The sequence below is a fragment of the Anser anser genome (assembly GCF_964211835.1).
Source record: "Anser anser genome assembly, chromosome: 3".
NCBI lineage: Eukaryota > Metazoa > Chordata > Aves > Anseriformes > Anatidae > Anser > Anser anser.
In genome coordinates this window covers 69209005-69228431 of record NC_139722.1, presented here as the reverse complement: position 1 = coordinate 69228431, position 19427 = coordinate 69209005, and the positions used below count along the sequence as shown (strand labels likewise).

The following is a 19427-nucleotide window of genomic DNA, read 5'->3' as shown; positions in this document are numbered from 1 at the left end:
TTAGTTTCACTTATTGAATCCAGCCAATTCTGGATTGGCTGAGCTGTCATAGCAACCAGATTGTGTAATTTGTTCACAGTGTTTATCCATGTTTATCTTAAAGCCCAGTTAGGCTGTTTTTCCTCTCATGGACAAGCTGATCTAGAGCTTTGCCCCTCTGGCAGCTGAGTCTTGTAATTTCCATACTGAATTTGTTTTCAGTGCCAGCTTTCTTTCTTTGGCTTAGACACCTCTTGTGTTTATGCCTAATGTTGCTTTTATAGAAGGCGGTCAGATTTCCTATCACCATTTTTTTTTAGTCAAGTAAGCCAAATTCTTCACCATCATTTATTTAATACACTCTTCAACCTTCAGATCTTTATTGAATTCCAGCTGCCATTTTATAATTTAACATTATGAAATCCTTTTCCAACTCATTGCAGTTGGCCCTCACCCTTACTACGCTTTGTATCATCAGCAAAAGTAGTTATATCAATATACACTCCTTAAGAAAATATTAAACAGCAGAGGAACTAACAGAAATAATTCCCTCAAGATCTCCCTCCACTGAAAAAAAACCTGGCTGATTGTATTTGGTTTTGTGTCCTACCTGTTAGGCAATTATTTTAGCCCATTTCTCTGAGAGCTCTTGGAGACAGAGTTTGCTGAACTACTTAAAGAAATCCAAATAAATTTAATTTACTTTTATATTTGACTATAGAATCAACATCCTCATAGAGAATTTTCCACAATGACTCTTATTCAGATATTGTATTTAAGGATTCTCTAATTGTGTTCTTGGTAGCAGTTTCTGTTAAATTACCCAGAAGAGATGTCTTGACACCTGATCTCAGCTAACTTAAATTTACCTCTCTCTTCCTCCTCTTTCCCACATCCTTTTAAGAGTTGGCAATCCATTTTGTCTTTTTCCTGTCCATTAATACTAAGAGTTTTACCCTTAAAAGTCACCAGCTGCTCCTGGTGACTTCTTATTGTTCTCTTTGATGATTTTTCTATAACCTCTTTTACTGACACATTAACTTTCAGACAGATACTTCAACAGCCCCCCTTAAGAAAGGTTCTGTTATGAGAATTCCTCTTCAGGTCCGTGCTATAAGCATGGATGCAAAAATTTCATTTAGTTTTTCTGCCATAGCCTAATCTTCTCTCAGTGCTCCTTTTACACCTTTATGTCTCACCATACCTGTAGACACTCTGGCAAGCTTCCTAATCTTGATGTACTTGGAAAAAAACAAGCAAACAAACAAACAAAAAAACCCACCTTAACACTTGCAAGTTATTTCTCAAACTTTTTTTGGCTTGTCTTATTGCATTTTTACATTTAGTATGCCACAGTTTTTATTTTATCTTCTGTTGTCCTCCATTAAGTCAACAAGTTCATTTTTTTGAAGAACTGCTTCAAATAATTTCGCCACATTGGTAATTAAGTGTGCTGCTTATCCAAGTTTCCTTCACATCACTCAGCATATTCTGTGTACTACGTATGAACTCTTTGCTCTTCTACATGTCCATTTGCTAGTTCCTTTACAGCAACTTCTTTATTTCTACGCAATTACTGGTTTTGAAATCAAGCAATATTTTGGGGGATTTGTTGGCTTTGCTTGCCCCTATGTAGATGATTAATTTAAGAGCTTTATGATTGCTATTAAAAATTGGCTCCTTGTTAGCAAAAATTCTACATACCAGGCACTATCAAATTAATATCTGCTTATCTTGTGGGTTATGTGTTTAGCTGCACCATGAAACATTCATTTATAGTCTAAAGGTTTTATTTTCCATTCATTCCCAAACTTGGTATTTACCTGATTATATGGGAGTAAGTTAATTTGTCTCTGAGGTTTTTGGAACATATAGACAGTCATCAGCTACAGTTTAGTCAGGAATAGTAAAAACATACAGATACCTCACATTCATGTCCCTCGCAGTGCAGGGTTATTTTAACGTTCTAGCTGCCTAAGAGTACCTCCAGTGAGTTTTCCTGTCTTTTTCCTTTTAAATAGTGTTTTGCAGTTGAATAGCTTCCTCTGCTAAGTAGATTGTTTTGACAGCTACATTTTGTTTCTTGCTATTTATTCTAAATGAATCTTTCTAAGTTGTACTGTATCATGAATCCCCTGTGCTATCTACTTTTTAATATGTTACATTCTAAAATATGCCAGATACATATGCCCTAGTGACTTTATTAATTGCTGATATGTTGCTAGCACATGCTTTTCTTTTCTGAAAACCACCCAATCTGACAGTATGATTTCTGTGGTGACCAAGTTACTGTATTTGGTTCTGTATATTTGAGAAATGTGTAGTCGAAGTAAAAAGAAGTCAGCTTCCTCTTGCACTTGCAGCCATCTGAAGGAGCTGGAAAAGCCTCAGCCTGGGTTAGAAAGGTCTGAGCAGCAGAGCTGCTCAGTCTTCACATCATTGTGGGTTGCAGTCTGTCCCAAACATGCAGTTCTCCTCTCGGCTTTAATTGTTCCTGGCATCGTGATACTGTGGGGATTTATAAGAGGCACCTCAGGGAATGCATCTTCTGACTGCTGTAACATTTGCCTAATTCCCACGTATGTGTATAGTCCTGTTTGCAGAACTGGCATTGCTGAACAGGAGCTATTCTGACCATCTTGTCTGACTTCCTCTGTAGCACAACCTATAAGATCTTTCTGAATTATTTTCTGTCTGAGATTATATATATATTTAGGAAAGAAACTCTTTGCTTCATTGTAAGAATGCTTTAGATCAGTCCTGACAAGCAGAGTAGTTTTCCAGTGGGTAATTATCTGTAATGTTAAAATGTGCTGTCTATTTCTGGCCTTGTATCCTGGTAGATGCTGTGGTATCCTGGTAAATGCTGTGTGTCAGTGAGAAATAGAGGCAAATATGACTCTTTTTACTCTTCCATTTTACCCTATTGCGTTATATTACATTATATTATATTATTATTTATTATATTATTATTTATTTATTAGTTATATTATTGCTTTAACCTTGAGGCCACAGGGTAATATTGGGAGTTCATGTTCAGCTGCCTACTAGTACTCCAGATCTTTGTCAGTCTTTTCTCCTTGGGACAGAGCACTATGCAATGGCTTGCACGTGTATATATATATTTTGTGTATATATATATATTTCCTCTAGATATATGCTTTTGGATTTAGCTATAGCAGAAATTTATGTTGTTTACCTTAAGGCAGGTTATATAACAATTCAGGTTGTTTTGTGTCATTAAAAGTAGTATTTTTTATTCATATTTCTTCTAAATGTTTCATTTTTTTCTGCACATCTCATTAGCAATGCTATTATTCTTACATTTATGACACTGAGGAAAATATGAAAGAGTATAGCTGTTAAACAACCTCTGAATCGCAGTAGGACATCCTTGTTTGTTGATGTTTCTTTGTTCACTATTACATTTTTGTAATCTAACACTTTGAATATATGACAATTTGTTTTGTTTCATACTCTTACCTTAATCAAATTGTCTAGCTATTTTATCAAATGCCTTACAGTAGGAAAAGTACATCACACAATGCTATTGCTTTCATCAACTATTAATCTTGAATTAATAGTTGTTCAGGTAGTTTAAAAGGAATCACTGTACGCATAACACTATATAACCTTCTTGGTTGATATTATATTAGTCTCTACTTCTTAATTTAAACCCTGATTTCCCTTAAAAGCATAATCGGACATTGGGCATAAGTTACTTTGGAATCCTGTTTATTCTTTTAAAAATTCTAATGTAATTTCAGCCTTTTTCCCCCCTAGATTTCCACAATGTTTCTGATTTAGTAGAAAATCATAGTTAATATTCAGAGAAGTCATTGGCCAGCTCTTGTAAGACTTCTGGCACTTTTTTTCAGACATACTTGCTAACAAAATGTAATATCAGTAACCATTGCTTAACATTCTTGTGAGTCGTTACAAGGATATAAAAAGGATGCAGCAAAGATGCTACAAGGATGTAGCTTTTCACAAACCATAACCAATTTACTTGAATGCTGCTGTAAATTTTTGTGTGTGTGTGTGCATTGTTACTGAGAATACTAACTTTTCATTCTAAAAATGGTCTGATGTCAATATTAGGATTCATTTTTCTCTCTTAATATTTTAGAAAAATGCCTTCATTGCCTGAACTGCTGCCTTCTTTTTCTGACCCTTTGTTTCAGTCAATAATTTTCTAGAGTTCCTGAAGTGGTGTCTTTTACCTGCTTTCAATTTATGAATCTATTCCTTGGACATATATAAGATTGCAAGTATGGTTTGAGAATCTAAAGTTTTGATGCCCCCAGACTATTATTAAATTTATAATTTTTCACGTGTTGTTCATTAAGTCAAATTTAATTTTCCTTTTTTTTTTTTTTTTTGAGCCATGCTATTTTGTTGAATTGTAGCTTTTGCAACAGCTAGTAAAGTATTCTTAAAAAGTTTTCACATGTCATTCATACTTTCTAGGCAAATGCTTGCTCTCAACTGATTATAGTTCTGATTGTTTTCATATCTGTGAAACTCACTTTTAAAGAAGAAAGGATATGTATGTGTATCCTTGTATGTGTATGTAGGATATGTATGTGTAACTAGTTTGGACTTGATGATATTTGTACCTCATTACAGTTAAACTGTTATCATTTGCATCTATATCGTTGTAAACTTTTCTGTTATACAATTATCTCTGCTTCTTTTGTCAAATGATAACCCTATGTTATATCCAGCAATTTTTAATTTGAGAAATTATTGTGTATGATTTGTAGTATATACAAATATTCATTAATACTGATAGCATATATTCCTCATAAGAAAGCACCCTGTGACAAGGGTGGCTCATATTCTGTGTTTAGTCTTTTGCTGACCCTTTTTCTTCTTTCTTTAGATATTATTACTCTTTGATTTGTACTCTTCTTTCCTTGATATATATATATATATATATATATATATATATTTAAATTTGTCTGTCTTGCTAAGTACATCATTAACTTTATTTGTGGTGTACTTCATATATTTAATAACATACTTGGAGTTAAGAACATAAGAGCTTTTCTGGATCTAGGCCCTAGTATCTGTTGCTTTTTTATGGCCACTTTCATCTTGCTTTTCACTTTCTTATCACTCACTCTTCTTTTTCATATTATTTGCTTACCTAGTCTACACATCCCACATATCTCTCATGCAATTTCCTTTCTTGGCATCTCTGCTCCCCAGCCCTCCTTTCTGTCTTTTCCATCTTTCTCAACATTTTCTGTCTCTGTAGAATGATTTACCTTATCAAAATTACTATTCTTGACCTTCATTCATTGAGTGTCTTATTAAGCCTATCCTAGAAGATGTCTGTAATTTTGGAGTGATACGTGCATGAAGAAATATTAGGAATGCAGACTTAAGACCAATTTTTTTCTTATTATTATTTCTACAGTACCATCAGGGTTATAATAATGGATACATGTGGATACAATGACTGATAATATTTTTGTGATCTGTTCCCTTTCCTTTCATGAAACATTTGATGCTGCTAACCTGAAAAAAGCCATCACTGGGGACATGAAAAAATGCTATGGCTGAAATGAAGAACTAATGCAAAATGAATTCACTGTTCTGTATTGTCAGAGTTCATAGATTCTTGCAAAATCATTGAGACTCATGAACTTTAAGCTATGAACCTTAGCCCCATTTCGTAAATGAGAGCAATGACATTATTTGCTTCTTGATGACAGCTCCTTTTCCTTCCATTTCTCCTGTTCTTCCTCTCTTTCCTCGTACTTCCCCATCCTTTCTTCTCTTTTCCATTCCTCACAACAGAGCTATTCTCTTCATCCTAGAATGGCTGTTAAATTGAAATAGCAAAATAAGTTATTTTTCCATATTGCCTGTTAACTTCAGAGGATGTTAGCCTGTTCTGGGAGTCATTAATTAAAATAAAATAGTTATGAAAGAACATGGTGGTTCGGTTTCAGCAATTTTCTTCACTTTTTCTTGGCAACCAGGACAGGAAAGTTGATTTCCAGTTCTGTGTGTATTTGAACCAACATCTTTGTTCTTTTAGTTGATCCGGATGTTTCAGTCTGTGAGGTGGAGAAACCTCCCCTGTGTGTGTATAATGTTTTTTTTTGGTTTTAACCTGTGGATCAGTTTGAAAGGTAACTGATGCAGTGTCTAATCAAGATGCATGGGCCTCCTCCATCCCAATGATGTCTGCTGGCTAAGCCCTTTTGTTCTGCAGAATGTAACATAGCAAATTTTAGTGAAGAAACCTGAACAAGTCTGCCTGAAGAAAAGTCATCTTTGTAGCATTCTTTCCCCTGGAAATGGGGTAGTGAAGGAGGAATTTAATTCTAGGTCAGCTGAACTGCGAACACTACTGTCAAGGCCCATTGGTAGTATACATTCTAGCTTGGTTTAGGCCGGAAGGCGTATTCAGCTTCACTGTAGCAGGTTGTAGTGCACAGGCATTGTTGTTTGTTTACATACTATTCCTCTGCAGTGTAAGGTTGAAGTTACACTGGATGCCTGGTTGTTCAGGAGGAAACTCTTAATGCTTATTCCCTTTGACAAACTCTGTGCTGGCTGTCACCACTTTTTCCCTCTTGCTCATTGTCTTCTCATTGTCACCATCTGTTTCATGTTTTGCTCTCTGTTCTTTCCCCCAGGCTTTAGCCTCTTCACTGTCCCTGCATTCTCTCTGCAGCTTCTCAGCTTGATGACACAACTGATCAAGACTTCATTGCCTGCTCTGTGTAGTAGCTCCTTGTCTGTGTGCTGTTCCCTGATTCCTTCAGGAAAGTTCCTCATTCCTCCTGCTGATGGCAGAGACCACTTAGAGGTCTCCCTAGAGCATGCAGCTATCAGCTCCATCACTTCTACAACAAACGTGAGCAGCAGGAAGGTTTGCACACGTTGCCTTGAGCAGATAGGAGAAACATAGCTAGAGCAGTGGAATGTTCAAACTGCTCAGATGTTGAAGAAGTGTTTGACACTTTTTTTTTTTTCTTCCCAGTCTTGAGTGGATCAGGAAGCTTTGATTAATTTTTTTTTTAATTTGTTTATTTATTTATTTATTTTTATTCTGGGAGACAGCTGCTTCCTTCTCTGAGTTTGAACAAATTTTGTGGAAGACTTAGGCTTCACTCTGCAATGAATATATTCATATATACGTGTGAATATGCCTATATGCATGCATTTATGTAAATATTACTGTTTATAATGAACACAGAGATAATGTCATACATCAAGAAGTTCATTTTGGAGAGACACCACTTGGTTCTTCTGCCCCTTCTTGTTCCCGCAACATCTATGCTTTCAGACCTGAAAGTGTTTTGCATTTGCTTTGAAAAGTATTGCTATACTTAAACTGCTGTGTTTCTGAAATATACATTCAGTGTAGATTTCTGTATGTTTTACTTAGTTTTTTTAAAGAGTTGCCAATACACCTTTCAGTGATTTTAATAGATTTTGTCCTGCAAAACCATGTGAGTTAGCCAAATAGTATGGACAATTGGATTCATGAACATGTGAGCTTTTTCAGGTTATTATTTTGTATGGGCAGAGTAGGGGTTTTTATATTTTACCCGAATTACTTTGTTCATTCCACAACAGCTTTTTCTTTTAAAGGTGATTGGAAGAAGTGTTGGTATGTATATTTCTTACCTCTAAATAAACTTTTCACAGCTGAAAAATTAGAAATGAGAGTACAAAAATGGAGAAATGGAAGAAACACCTCCTCACTAAGTATTTCAGCAAGTGAAAAAAAAATATTGTTATTTTATTTGGGAAGGAGTGCTAAAGCACTGCTCCAAGTTTACAGAGGAAAAAAATGCTGGCAAAAAAAGACGACCCTTGGGCAGTTTGTTTAGTTTAGCTCAAACCAACAATTGATATTGTATTTTGGCCACATATAGGGCAATTATAAACAACGTATTCCATCCTTTTCCTGACATGCTGTGGATGTACTCCCCCCCTTGCAAGTAGTTTAGCAGGATAGCAACAAGCCTGGAAAGCAAGACAGCTGGTGGTGAGGAACCTGACCTCCACACTGTGTGCTTCAGGGGATTTTACTTCGGAAAATCTCTAGTCTGGTGCTGTGGACTGAACCCTGCTTCAGCTGTAGGAGAGCTCCAGGAGAAAGTCTAGCTTTGTTTCAGCCACAGGGAATCAGCCATAGAAATGCCGTTGTCTTGTTAAATTCTGAATATAAATAATGGTTTTATATAACATAAATCTCTTTGAGATAGTAGGTGAAAATACAGTAAGGTCAAAAACTTGGGGAAAAGGTACAAATATTTAAGGAGGGGGTAATTAACCACTGGAAAAGATACAATTCTGTAAGCCATTTTCAAGGCAGAGATTATAATTAAAAAAAAAAATCTACTAATAAACATGAGTTATTGTATTAGATTATACTTTATGGAAGTGAGGGGTGTAAGGGAAGAAGATCAATTACCTGACTTCAGTACAGGACTCAGAAGTGAATTTTCCTGGGTCTTTCATATGTGTGGGTTCTTTGCCACTCCTAACCCATTGCCCACTCATTCTAATTCTGACTGCTGGTTATTTTTGGTGTGACTCCAGAGAACCTTCCCCATTGCTATGCTGTTTATTAGGCAGGGATGGCTGGGAAATTCTTTAATAAATGTTGCTAGATTTCTTTAAATCTTCATGATGATAGTGCAGTAGTAATGTGAAATATTGCTGTCTATTATTGAGCACAATTCTATTCACAGACATGTCCTTGATTGTTTAAAGAATATGCCTTTAGTTTTTTTTATTATTTTTTTTATTTTTATTTTCTGTAAAGGGCTGTCTACTTTTAAAATTATTTCTAGTTTGAAAAACTGCTTCTGTGTCAAACTCCTCTTCAGATGAAAACACCCTCAATACACTTTGTGAAAATTTTTGTTTCTGACTGTCCTTGTGTTTTTTTTTCTTCTTCTCTCTTTTCTCTTACCTGTTCATTTATATGGGTCCCCTTAGCAACATCTTTTACTAATGGAAAAATAGTAATGCTTTCTGTAGTCTCATTGTGATTGAATCAAAAATAAAATTTGCTTGCATTTAGGTTTTCAGTCCCACTGTTCCTTCTATTATCCTGAACACTTAATATTGTGCATTAGGGAGATCTGCATTTTTTTTTTTTTTTGTAGGTATTGCAACCTTAACTGAAAGTAGGAATGTGGAAAAATAGTCATTTGTGTATGGAATGATCTCTTTCTCTGGATTGGAGGAAGAAAGTCTCTCCCTTATATTTTGTACAATTGTATATTATGGATTGCAATCTCCAGAGAAATCACTTTGCAGAGTTCCTCTAGAGAGACATGAGAATCACACAATAGAAACTGATTGTTCTCTCATTTTGCTCCCAAGGAATTCTCTGTAAGATTTGCAGTCTCAATTTTTGCAAAAAATTAATTCTGGAGGCCAGGGGGTGCTATAGGTATATGCATTATAATCTATGTACGTTTAGTATTCATCATAGAAGGCAAATAAAACCATTTGTATTTTTTTTTTTTCTGTTCTGAATTTCTGACAATTTTGTTTCTTAAGCAAATTCTTTCAGCAGTAGAAAGGGCACATGTGTACATGTCCTGATATATGCATCTTATCTGAGAGAGAGAAAGGGTAAAGGGATCAGACCTATGAGCTTAGCATTTGGAAATTATGTGCCTTATACCGATAATGCAATTTATTTTGTCAAGGAGAGAATTTGGTGTATGGAATGAAATGAGAGATATGATGAAATGAGGGATATGAATGAAATGAGGGATTTTATTTCTGTATGTAGATACAACCCACATATATAAATATAATAATAATAATAATAATATAAATACGTGTAAATAATATATATATGTTTATGTGTGTTTTTACATTGTTTTCACGGTGGGGAGATTTTGAAAAAATAATTTTCTTAATCAAATCTTTACACTTTAAAAATGACATTTATTAAATTTAAATATTATGCAAAATTAAGTTATTTGAATTATGTGTTCTCAAAAGCAGTTAAGTTAATCAAAGATCTGTTATTAATTTTCTCCTGCTTTGATCATTCAGGTGTATGTAGGCAGCAAGGAAGTTTGTGAGCCTAATCAGTTTTTCATAAAGTGACAATACAGTGTACATTTTCATTCACATAGCATGAGTGCAAGGAAGGCATCAGTAAATTCACACTAAGCATATCATATCTGTTTTTGTTTGTGTGTTAGTGTCTGATGAACTAATAAGTGACTAGACAGATGGTTTGTGGGAAGTAAGTTGAGGGCCGGGTTTTTTTCAACACCATATTGTTTTTCCAGAAGTGGTTATTTGAGACTGCAATAATTAAATCCTGAACCCTAGGTTTTAAGTACCTTTTTGTCATGATTTCTGATTGTCTGTTCTACCATGCTACATTACTTTACTGACTGTTGACAAGTGATATATCTGATTTGAAAAAAGGCTATTAAAATATTAATTTCTTTATTTCCTACTGCCTACAACGCAGAATTAAAAGCACATATCATTCCTGTCTTCAACATATCACAAGAGCATGGTCTGTTGGCATGTTTAATACATGCTAGTTTTACATGTATATATGCCTCTGTGTGAATTTACACAGAGGTTTCTGTAATGTTTTGTTTTGCTTCTGAGGTATCTTGACAGACTTGCATGTCTTTCACATGCACTTGAAAATCCTTTCAGATGTAGAGGGGTTTGGAGATGAGTTTATATTCAAAAAATAACAAAAAATAAAAAAATAGTTGTTAAAAAGAATATCCTTTTCCATACAAAAATTAATTTACCTGTTCAAAAATGAAGGGACTACAACCAGAAAGACTACAGTCAAGATATGTGAATGTTAATAATGCAGGAAAATAAGAAAGACAGTGGTTTCACATTATGAAGATTCTGATACCAACTCTCTTGTCAGTGACTCTAAGAGAACTGGTGTCACGCCTTCAGCAGAGCTGACACCAACATCTATTGAATTACACTGTAATCTAAAAAAGAGACAAAGTGTGTGAAGTGTGTGCGTGTGTTTGTTTTAATCTTGGAGCAGAAAACCACTCAAACTGCAAACAGTTCTTGTGGCCCAACTAAAGGAGCAGCTTGGGTTTAGGAAGGAGCTACCAGAAATGGAAGGTTAAGAACCCTGTAAGTCAGAATTGCATTGCGCAATTCTGAAAATAAGCAATAAGAAAAGGAACCATGATGTCTAAATCCCACCTTGGGGCCGGGTTCAGGTGTGCAACCTAAAGTCCCATTGACGACAGTGCTCTCAATGCCTTGGAAAGTGCAGACCATGGCATTGCAGATTCAAGACAGGTAGTAAGAATTATATGGTCATCACTGCACACTGGATTTGTAAGTCTATGACACAACATGTCTTCACGTAAGGGTTTGCCTTTAGTCTTCTTGTTTCTTAACCTCTTCAAGAAAAAAAACAGATATAATATTTCTATCAGTAGTCCTAGACTGATTGCTATAACAATGACTGGAGAAATGGTTACAGAATGGTTTTGACATGAAGCCATTATCTAAGATTAAGGAGTGTTTCTCTTTTGATCTGTGTAGAAATGATATGTGCCTGATTCTGCTGTTCATATTGGCATAAAAGTGACTTCTAGTGTGCAAACTCTAACCTGTGATGGCTGTGTGTGTCCTTTCCCCCTGAAGACAATCAGTCCTAGTTATGTTCTGTGCCACAATTTAACGGTCTGGAGTCTGAAAGCAAATTACTTTTTAAAGATCCTCAGCTAGACAGACTCTATTATTGTTATGATATCCAAAATGATTTTTCTCTGAAGAGTTGGCTTTAAGTCACTGCAGATCATCTAAAAGCTAGTGTCTTCCTTTGTTGGTTACCTTGTGTATCTGAACACAATCTGAACACAATGCAATACTTTCCTGGAGAACTGAACTACATCTTATAGGCTTCTTAGTTTTGTTGGAAGCATTCCTTTTCTTACTGACTTGACCCAAGAAGAGAAAAAGGAAAATGGACAGAATAGTTGGAAATAAATTCCTGGTGACTGTAGTTTATTTATTTATTTATTTTTCCCACTGCAAATCAAGAGGGATTTTTGAAGACATTTAAAAAAGAATAGGAAGTTTGTTGTGGTTATTCTATAAACATTGCTCACCTTCCTCTTTCCTCTTTACAATTGTTTTTGGAATGTTGTTTTGTATGTATGAGAATAAGGATTTTTATTTTTTATTTATTTTTTTAATCATCCATCTTAGTAGCTAACAGTAGATACCACAAAACTTCTTAGTGCGTCAGTCTGTTGGCACATGTAATAGCATGTGGCCTGGGAAACAATGTGTTTTCTCCATTTACATTAAATTATTCTCTCAGCTGTGAAACTGCACTTTAGGAAATCAGATGCACATAGATGCATATACTTGATGCCTTACTGCTAACAAGAGAGATGCTTTAATTACCTTTGCAGTGATAGTTTCACCAGATAAATACTGATCATCAAAGGAAAAGTATAAAGATTGCAAAATTGTAATAACTGCTATTTTAATTCAGCTTTATTGTATATGCATAGTATGTGATAGAATTGTAATTACATGATTGCATGATATTTCTGTAATATTTCTTCTTCAGGCACAGAACACCAGTTGTATAACTCATGAATAAACTATTCCACTTTTCATCATCATTGTGTAATGTATGGTAAAGTTCTTATTTTAAATGTTGATATTATGGAGACTTTAAGTTAATTCCCTTATGATTTTTTTTAGTGATTTAATATAAGAAACCATTACAAAATCACTGAAGCCAATAGGGTTGTATTATTTTTATTTTAGAGATTGTGGATGGGATAAATATTGGGCACTCCATATTCGTAGAATTTAGAGACTTTTGAGAACTTATTTTTCTCAGGGCTTAACATTATAAGGCACTTTATTTATTTTCAAATATAGACCTGAACCATAAGTAGCAGCTTTAAGTTCTCACCTCCTCTGTAAATCAGATATATTTTCTTAGAGTAAATATTCTAAAGGTGAAGACATTGTTGGAAACAGTTGATATATGATAAAAAACAAATAAAACAACAAAAAAACACCATTCTTTGCCTGTTTTTTCAGTAACGATTTATGATACAGGCAGAATGACTGAAAAGAATAAGTGTTTGTATATGGAAGTGACTGAAGGTGAAATCAAAACTTAGCATGGAACATATTTTTATCATCTGACAACTTGTAAATACTTTGATTAAATATTTCCAAAGACAGTATCTGTTATTTGATAAGGAAAATTGTGAATGGATAACTACATACTGACTTCAGAATTCAGGAGGCAATGAGCACAAACCAAAACATGAGAAATTCTGCTTGAATGTAGGATTTATTTATTTATTTATTTATTTTACTGTCAGTATGGTCAGACAACGGAAAAGGCTGCTTAGAGAGGTTATGGAGTCTCAGCCTGTGGAGACATTCAAAATCTGACTGGACATGATCCTAAGCAACATGCTCTGCATGACCCTGCTTGAGCAGGAGTGTTGGACTAAATCTCTAGAGGTCGTTTCTCACCTCAGTCATTCTTGTATAATGTGATATAGGGAAATATTTATGTAATTGAAGAAGTCTCTTTAAGGCTTCTTTTGGAATACTGTATATGATCTAAGTTATCAGTTTTCAAGTCACAGCTGTGGCAGGAAATTAATTTGAAGTAGAGGATGATCAACAAAATGTAGAACCAGTATTTTGAAAGGAGAAGATCTGGAAGGGGTACAAGGGATATGACACAATGCTGTAAATCAAGGACCATAATCTTCAGGTAGTGCTATTCAGATTGTGCTATTTAAGCTAAAAAGCAGTGCTAGAACAGCTGAGCTGAAAGTTTATGTAAAATTAGATGATTTTAAAACACATGGAATGACATTGTAGAATAATTTTACTCTTAAGCTGAGAGATTTTAGCTGATAACTTTATTTTGGCCAAAATGAAGTAGAATTTCACAGAGAATTTGAAGACCCTTCTGACATAGGTTTTGTTGCGTCTTTGATCTCTGTTTCAAAATACAGAAATGCATTAGATGTTCAATAAAAGGCCACTTTTTTTTTTTTTTTTTTAATGCAGCCAAAATTATGCATTTCCATTAGTGTTGTTCCTGGAAACATTGCAGGTTGTCAATGGAAAAAAATTGCCTGTGCACAGCACAGCAAATCACAGCAGTAAATTTCAGCCCAAATTGTTACAAGCAGCTGAAAATATGAAAAGAACTGTTGCACAACCTTAACTACCATCACTGTCACTAGATCTTTTCTATAATGCAGTCCTACAGTGTATCTCAAATCATATAACAATGTTTTGTAAGAGCCAAACAGATAAATGTGTGAAGTGGTAAGAATTACAGTATACAGCAGGCTACAACTACTTCATGTGTATCACTATTGCAGAGCATTCAGTGCACTTAAATAATCAGGTTTATTAGAAGGATTTCTGATTATCTGTGAATATCTATGACTTGTGTTTGACTGGATTTACTTAAATAGATATGAATGTAGAATGGTTCTCTGCACAAGGTAATATTTGCATGTTAATGTTCCAAGATAATGTGCTGAATCTAGAGTCTGTTCTGGTGTACTCTAATCAAGTGCTGCGGAAAAGGCAAAGGTGCTTCTAGTCTCTTTCTCGTTTTTTAGTTAGACTGTGCAGCACCTGGACAGACCTGGTCTATTTTCAGATTACCAACAGCACAGACATAGAGCCATAATCGGAGGCCTATGGGTTAAGTAAGACCTATTCAATAGGTCATAGGTGTGTTGCAGCACCTTCTTTCTACACCTCTTTACACGTGTTGGAACCCCCTCAGCAAGAATTGTAGGGAGGTCATATGACTGGAGGAACTCAAAGATTGAGCATGCCCTTGCCCTTTGCTTTAGCCCAGTGTCCTGTTGCTAGCAGGGACGAAGGTAAAAGCTGTGCAAAAGGGAACAGTAAATGCATATGCTCCCTCTAATACCCTCCATGTCTTCAGTTAGTTTAGGGACTTCCTGAGCCTGATGGAGAGTTTGAAAATTTAGTGAACTTCAGTGGATTTCTCTAAGTTTCTGTGTCCCTTTGAATCCAGGTGAACCTATAGCATCTGCAACATCCTTTGGCAATGAGATTTCTGCCATATGAAGAATTCTCTCTGCTGTTTTAAACCTGGCTCCTAATGGCTTCGTTTGATGCTCTGTGGTTCTTGCACTGGCAGAGAGCAAGTAGTCAAAGCTCACTGAATTTCTCCATGTCCCTTACGATATGGTTGACCTCTCATACTCCCTCCAAATTACGTCTTTTTCAGAGTGCACTCACAGTTTACTTTATCCTTTATCCCTCATACATTCCAGGCCTTCAGTCATCTTATTATCTTGAACCTTTTATATCCTTCCATATCCTCATTAGGAGGAAGTGACTAGAACTGCACCTGTACTCCACATATTGACAAACCATAGATTTATATATAGATTTATGGTAGTGTTTTCTGTTCTGTTCTCTGTCCCTTCACTATGAATTCCTGACACTTGTTTTCCTTTCTTCCTTTTTTTTTTTTTTTTTGACCTAAACTGAGCACTGAGTTGATGTTTTCATGGAACATCTATCATGTCTCCCTCATGGTAATGGCCAGTTCAGGGTGTATCATTGTGGTGTTGTACATGTAAATTTAGCATTATTTTTCCTGATGTACTTTCATCTTTACTTTGAACATCTACTAATTTGTGGCCGGTCATGCAGTTTTGCAAGGGTCTTCAGCAGTTCCTTGCAGTTTTGGCAAAAGACTTCAGTAAAAGGCTATTGAAAACTGACGTAGACAGTGTCAGCTGTATCAGAGAAACCAAACGAGTAAAAAGGCAGGTCTGCCTTAGAAAAAAACATCTCTGTTGTCTTTTCCTGACTTCATCATATTCATGCAGGTTCTCTTTTAACTTTATTTCCATATATTCTATTAATTTACCTGGACAGCCTGCAAGTTCACAGACCTACCCTGGAATGTTTTCTAAAAGTTGCCATATTTTTCATTCTTCAATTATACTGTACAAATGCAGTTATAAGAGTTTAGTGCTCATTGTTATAATTTAGTCATTTCATTCTTGAATACTTTTAAATGTCTTTGGTGAATACCACCTGTTTTTGATAATTTGTTTATATTAATTTTGTAAAATCTTTCTATAGCTTATTCTATATTCACCTGAATTTCAGACTTTTCCTGAGTCTTCACTAAGAAAATTCAGGTTTCCTTACAAAACTCTCCAGTTACTGTTACACAATACTGCAAAAGATTGCTCTTTTTTTTTTCATTTTTCTTCTTTTTTTTTTTTTTTTTCCTTCCCTGCTTGCTCTTTTCGTACCCTGACTTTCAGTTGGCCTTATAGACATATTGCCAGGCTTCTGCTCCTGATGTGTTTCAAGAAATACAAGAAATACATAGTATTATTTTCTCTGTATTAGTTTCTCTTTTGTTGTTTCTTAAACAAGTTCTTTGGTCTGACTTATTGTGTATGTACATTTAATCTGCCAGAGCTCCTCGTCCTTTCTGTTTTCTTCATTTATACACTGCTTCAGATTTTGGAAGATTGTCTTCTTGCTTCTAATCTACCTCCCCTGCCCTGCTGACTTTTCATTGACTTTCCTCAAACCATTCCTAACTCTGTTTTCCTGTAATGGTGTTGTCGATTGGCCACTTCTAAAGATTTAATTCTCTTAGCTCCCCCTGTGGGTTCCTTTTTAATATGACTTTATTTTCATGGCCTTTTGAGGCTGAGGACAATTGTGGTGGGTGTTCAGAATTTCATACCTCGGCACAGGTGGCACATTTGGATATGTTATGGTTTCTACTATAGATGGACTCTTCAGCTATTCAGGATTTCTGAACCAAGCCAGACACTACTACATCTGTTGTGTTGTGGAATGTCTAAGTATATGCTCCATGAAGCAATAATTGATCGTGTCTTTAAATTGGTCATTGTATTATATATCCTGATACAGTTTATTTACTTTCATAGGAATAACTGAAATCTGCCATTACTATCGTGTTTTCTCCATGTTGTCTCATGTTTCTAGGCATATCACAAACCATGTCATCATTTTGGTTGGTAGACTCATGTTCAACACTTCCTGTTTAGGTCTGTTATTTCAGTCTTTATAAAGTCAATGCTACTTTTTGAGGTGCTTAGCTCACTCATTTGTTTTGATTAAGGTCTCTTTAAGATAGAGTAACTCTATCATTGATAACCTATGTACTTTGCCTGTGTATTTTGCATGCTAGCATTACAGGTATTTCACTAATTTTTTGATATGCCTAGGATATCCATGCCTTCATTTAGGGCCAGACAATGCATTTCTGCTATCGTATTTCTTATGCCTTCTAGCATTCAAGTACAAGCATGTACACCAGTTTTTTTGTCCTCTTGCCACTCTATTGAAAGTTACACCTTGTCTGATATTGCCTGTTTGACTGCTTTCATCCTCTGGAACAGATAGCACTGAATTTTCTTATTCTTATCTGTAACAGAGGTGTTAACTTGTACGTTGTCTCTTGTCCCCCATTGGCCTTTTTTTAAAAAAAAATATAATTATTTTGTCTTTTTTTTTTTTTCCCCTCTCTCTCTACCTCTCCCCCTTCCTCCTTTCCTTTCTTAGTTTTAAGCATCAACAGCTTGGTTCCTGTTTTCTTCAGCTGAGGTCTCTTTTTCTGCAGAAAGCAGCCCTAATTCCTGATGAGTCTGAATCTCTGTTCTTTCTGCCATGTTCTGAAGTAGGCATTAAATCTTTGTTCTTCTCCTCTCTTTCTGATTTTAAGCAGAATACTGGGAGCATTCAGGAAATGCCAGCATTGAAATCCTGTTCTTCAACTTGTTTCATGGGAATTTTTTATTTTTCCTCTGCTTCCAGTTCAGCTGCACCTCTTTCTTAGGATCATTCATTAACTGCATGGTTCAGACAATATGACTTTATATAGCATTCAATTAATTTAATTACCTCAGACATTAAAAAAGGGTTAAAATATTGGGGAAAGTACATCTTCTTTAGTAGCTGGTGTTATGTTGGACATTATCTGGTGGAATGATATCTTGTTTGTGGGAAGTAGCAAGCAAAAAAGGAAAGGATCAAAACCCAATAATTTCTAGGGAGCTCTCACTTAAGAAGAACTATATCTAAGTGCATGAAAGTATACACAAATGTTTCCTAACCAACTTAGGTTCAAGAAACACTGCTTTTTTCCTTTGATCCTTGGCTTAGGAAGGATGGTCTTTAAGAGAAAAAGGAAATGTTATCTTTTCGTACTTTTCTTCTAATGTGCAGGGACAACAAATATCCATCCACCATTTTGTATCTTGCAGAAAAGTGGCAACATGATATTGGGCATGGGTCTTCTCATTCTGAAATGATATCTTATTTTTCTACATGTATATTCTTAGAAACTTCTTGTTAGTGACATCATCCTATTGCTGCAAGAATGTGTGAGATTTTACTACAGGATTATGATGATATAGAAAGGAGAATAAGCTGGCAAATGGCAATGATGGAGGTTTTCTCAGGTAGATACATCATTTTAGTTGTGAGGTGCTTCTGCTCCTGTTACATGATATATTCCAGGGTGAGCAGACTCCAGTTTAGATCTGTGTCTGTCCTATTGCAGAAATGGAGCTCTTAAGATGTGTTTCCATTTTGTTTTTCTGTGCTCAAGAGTTCATATAGCTGTGTATTGTTATGCCCCTGATTTCACTCTTCTTAACTTAGCACTCACCCTTGTTTAATTTTAATCATAGCGTTCAGCACTGTTTGCAAACATGAAGTGGTTATGTCTTCTGTCCCTGTGAATGTGAGAATGTCATTATGACCGTGGGTCACTTTGGGCTGCCTGTCACCTGTAGCTGTGCAAATGAGTTACTGTAGACACGACCGGGTTTTGCAGGGCCCTCAGAAGTTGAGTCTGTATTGAGCAATACTCCTTCTTTTGTGACATTGCTTCCAACCCTTATGATCATATGCAAATTTTGTGAAATGTTTTAACTTCTGGTAATAGTCATTTAGAAGGAACTGGCAAACTTTAAAGCTTTCCAGGAAGATTTCTTTACACTTCCTTTAGAGGGGATTCCCTCTAGAAAATGGCTCAGGACCTTGTGGGAGCGTGTCTGTTTCCAACAAAATAAGAAGCTAGATGGAAGACTCTTCCTCTGCTCTAAGGACAACAAGGGTAACAAGGATATATGCACAAGACTGAATTCTGCGGATGTTGTAGAGACTTCAAGGCACAACAATCTCTAGTTTAAGATCACTATTTTTCAATCAACTAGTTAAAAATACATCAGTTAGGCTTGCTAACTCTTACCCCAAGTCTTGACTTTTTAGAAATGCTCTTCTACTACAGGTTTTCATCAGCAGGTGTAGAGTATTTCAAAGCTACTTTTCTTACATATCTGTAAGTAAGATGCAGTCTACTTATACCTCACTGTCCTGGAATCCAT

The 19427-nt window shown here is 35.5% G+C and overlaps 1 protein-coding gene and 1 long non-coding RNA gene across 9 annotated transcripts in view; one reads left to right on the top strand and one right to left on the bottom strand.

Annotated features, from left to right (window-relative positions):
* Positions 1 to 19427, top strand: part of ESR1 (estrogen receptor 1) — a 189718-nt gene that overhangs the window by 29392 nt on the left and 140899 nt on the right. The window lies entirely within an intron of this gene.
* The window catches only part of LOC310897165, a 45532-nt gene continuing 26122 nt past the window's right edge, over positions 18 to 19427 (bottom strand). Inside the window, exon 3 of the long non-coding RNA XR_014582110.1 lies at positions 18 to 5812. This is a non-coding gene — a long non-coding RNA (uncharacterized lncRNA). The remainder of the gene's footprint in view (positions 5813 to 19427) is intronic.